Raw genomic sequence first — 4433 nt, forward strand, 5'->3', positions numbered from 1 at the left:
TATTTGGATAAAATGGAGTCCATGGGAGACGGCCTTTCTGTAATTTAGAGCTTTCTGGATAATGGATCCCATACCTGTTAGTTTGGCAGGTTTGGCATGGCTTAACAAACAAGGGAAAGTTGTGCTCACCACTATTTTTTAAAAACCATTAGGCGGGGGTGCAATGAGGCTGTGACCACAAAATACATATAGTCAAATACAAGAGTCCTCTGCACTCAACCCATTATCAATATATTTAAGACAGCGACATTTTGTGCATACTGCTACTAAAAAATGCCTTACCCTTTAAACATGGCTTGGCTTAACCCTACTAAAACTGTTTTTACCTTTGCTAGAGAGTGAGACATGGCCTTGACAAAAAAAAAACACAAATGCAATACATGCGCCATTGAGGGACATTAAAAATGTAGACCTGTACAGGGCTCGGGAATAGGGACATATCCTCCCCGTGTGGGCTCAGTTGGCTCCATGGGTATGTGAGGAAGGCCCTATTGTTGACATAGTACAGTGGTGTTTTATTTCCTTTTAAATGAAAATCTGCTTCCCCATGGTTTCTATTTTGTGTCTACATGCAGACATACAGTGAGCTGCCCTCTCGATGATGTCGGGTTCAACGTTTTACTTATAATATTTTAGTTTTCCCTTTAATCTTTTAAAATGATTAACCAAGGCAGCGGGAAATGCAGACCCCCTTCTATTTCTGTTTACAACCCTCAATGTTTTCTCCAACCGGGCAAACATAGACTGAGTTCCTATAAGAGGTTTCCCCGCTGTGTCAGATACTACCATCATTTGCGCAAAAAAAAAAAAAAGAACCCCGCTGCATTATCTGAAACTACCAGTGTTGCGGAAGAAAATTAAAGAAACTGAATGAAAATACAAAAATCAATATGCCAGAAACCAGAATCTCCCCTGTAAAAATAGAGTTCAAGAAAATGATGCATTAAAGAAAAAAGGGGTCTTGAAGGACCAAAATATTGATATTAATTCTACAGTTGTGTTTAGAAAAGGTATAATATGGCCATAATGACAGGATACTGTTTTGGAATAGACTAATAGCACAGAGTTTTGATCTGTGTTTCATTGTCAATAAATAGGCTAAAACTCCACACCCTATAAACTACCTTATAACCTTCAGAGATGACTTATACTGAGAAAGAAGCAGCTGCTCTGTGACTACAGTCCTACATTCACATATAATGTACATATGGAACAATTCTCTATACACAAATATCAGACTTGCACACAGCATGTAGCATATACATCAACACTTACATGCTCTGCATAATGCTCGGGACCTGGGGTTTTCTGGATAACAGATCTTTCTCTAATTTGGATCTTCATACATTAAGCCAACTAGAAAATCATTTAAACATTAAAAAAATCCAACAGACTGGCTTTGCCTCCAATAAGGATAAATTATATCTTATTCAGGATCAAGGAAATGTACTGTTTTATTATTACAGAGAAAAAGGAAATAATATTTACACATTTGGATTATTTGGATAAAATGGAGTCTATGGGCTTTCAGTAATTTGAAACTTTTTGGATAACGGGTTTCAGGAATAAGAATCGCATTCCTGTACCTCTAACAGTCTTGCATCTGCCTATAAACAAATGACATTAAAACGTAAGAGAATTTGCTCACTCCAAAATAATTAATTTGATGAATATTCATCACAGAACACAATCCCTCGCCCAGCGGATTTTGCGTTGTGCTATCGATTGTGTTCGGATGATGAGTATATCAATTTATTAAAGAGGACATGTGGCCCTTTAAAAAAAAGCTGAAAATGTTTGAGGTCAGAATATGGTCCTCATAGATCTACTATAGATAATAAAAGGGTATTGATTAATGCAGATTGCTGGGTCTAATATGTTGTTGGTAATTTATTATAGGCAAGTACATACATGTTCAAACCAGGTATTCTTAGTCACAAGTTTATGATCATGACAAGCCATCATACCCACGGCAACATAAACTCCATATGGTGGTCCTAAATATTTACCTCTGGTCATAATATTTATAAGCTGGTGGCTTGGTTGAATTTCTTGGGAAAATGTGTCCTGACCACAGAACTGGTCTCAAAGGCTCATCCCCTTCCCCACTGTGGCTTGGAAACTGGCAGCTTAAAACCCTTGTTTTGTGAATGTATGCACATGCAAAAGATTAAACATGGGCCCAGGGAAAATGATATTTTTTAGATTTTATGATATTAGTAGTTTCTACATTGCCAATCGGGCTTCCATCAGGGACTACAGGTTGTAGAGCTGGCAGGGGCTCCAAGAAATGCAAAAAAAATTAATGGTCTTCAAAGGGGACGTGGCTTGTGGGGGGCGAGGCTGGGTTTTGCATTACTGGACAAGACCAGGGCAGATCAGGGGTATGGTGGTGCGTGACCTTGGGGACCCATTCTACTTGCTGGCTGGGCCTTCTGCCAGGGCAACCAGGTGATCAATGGACTAATAATTAGGGACCCCTGGGCTCTGTAAACTTAGTAGTATAGGGCCTTATAATATAATATAATGGCAGCTTATATTATGGATATGTACCAGGGGCATCATCTGCTGTTCTGTTGACCTGCAAACCAGACAATACAGCAAGACTTAAGACTGAGAGGTAGACTTGAGCAGGGAAGCATCAGGAAATGCCTCCTGAATCATTAAATTAAGCTTTTGCTGTTCTGTCAAGTCCCCACCACATCAGAACATCAAAAATTAAACTGCTAATATCATGAAATCTAAAAATAATCTTCCTTTAATTTACACAGCCAGAAGAGCACTTTCAGCAATATAAGATTATTATACATTGGGTATATGTTCCCTACTTATACAAAGTTACACCCTCTTCTACTGTACAGTTCGCAGTTAATGTAGATGCAGGCTGCACACTACATCTGGTCTTACAGCATCATGTAATATTCATCTATCATGCATTAATTGTTTATTTGCCATAATAATTTCATGTGCATAGTTTTAAAACTTAGAGCTGGGGGAGTGTTTCCCCTCCAAAAAATGTTTTTGTTTTTTTTTTTAAATTAGGAGAAAGCAGGGCAGTATTTTGGTAAAAAAACGTGTAATAACAACATCAACAACATTCATATAAAATGCATAATATTGTTTATTGCAAATTCTGCTAAATTCACTTGCAGGCAAGGGTTACTAACCCCTTCCCAATGTCCCAAGGTATTGCTAGAAGGGATTCCCTGTCTGACACATGTTTCTGTAGTTCCTGCAGATTTTAATTTACATCTTGAACAATCAGTTTCTAATGGATCGGCGCCCACAAGCTGTCATGTGTGCTCTCGCTTGGTGCCAGTATATTGAGAAAGAAAAATGAATTGTTCTCCTGCCAGCAAGCCAAGTTTGCCTGAAGCTTTGATGATGAAATCCAACTTTTTGGGGTTTGAATCCTGCCAAACTGGTGTTAGTAATCTGCAAAACACAGAGCTTCTATAACTACTGCATTTCTAATACAGACACGCTCTATGCAATTTCTTTTATATGAACAAAACACCGATATGGGTTCAACAGCCCTGCATACAGGTGTGGTGGCTCATGGGTGCCCAGTGTGTGCTCTTTGCTTACATGCCACTCAGACTGTCCATGTTAGGCAATGCAGAGAGACGCACGGAGCTAAGGAGCCTGTACTCACTGCCTGCTTATTGCTTATTGATCCTCCTTGTATCTGACAGTACTACTCAAGGCACAGCACATTAGCAGAACTGGGTAGGACCAGTAGCTAAGTAGTGCAAGTGGGACTAGGGGCTACAAATTTATAGCCCATAGCACTCCTGCAATTTTTTCTAGACTTTTCTTCAAAACACCCTTATATATTTTTCAGTTTCAGTCTATTTAAAGACTACTTAAAGATCTAACTAGCAACCACATTTATTTCATGTGATAAAAACCCTTTATTTCAGCTTGTCTATGGCTTGCCTGATATCCAGATTTCTCACTGTATGGTGTCCAACCAGGGCGAGTTGGTTTTATAATGTGCCAGTTCACAGAACTCTTTAGCATGACAAGTGTGTATCTCTCTCTTTCAATGTGCCACGTAAGGCCACCTGCACATTGAGGAAGCACTGAGATTCAGGACTAGACCTGAAATTGTGTCTATAGGAGCTGAGGAATAGTTCCTCACATCCAACACTATTTCCAACACCAAAAATAGAAAGACGGAACTACTTTTCCAATAACTTAATAATCACTTGCACCGAAAGGTAAGTCTAAAGTAGAGAGTCCTCCTAACTGCTCACTGTTTACATTTGTTGGTTTGGGTTCGCACCGCCCCAACCCTGCACTTAAGAGGTAAAACGGTTTCCTCACATGTGAAAGTTTTAGATAATGCATAATGGATACATTTCTTACCAAATCGGTGTCTTGACCCTGGTACAGCCGACCCGAGTCAGTCGCTGAGAAAATAACGGTAT

The sequence above is a fragment of the Xenopus laevis genome, chromosome 6L (assembly GCF_017654675.1).
Source record: "Xenopus laevis strain J_2021 chromosome 6L, Xenopus_laevis_v10.1, whole genome shotgun sequence".
In the NCBI taxonomy this organism is placed as follows: domain Eukaryota; kingdom Metazoa; phylum Chordata; class Amphibia; order Anura; family Pipidae; genus Xenopus; species Xenopus laevis.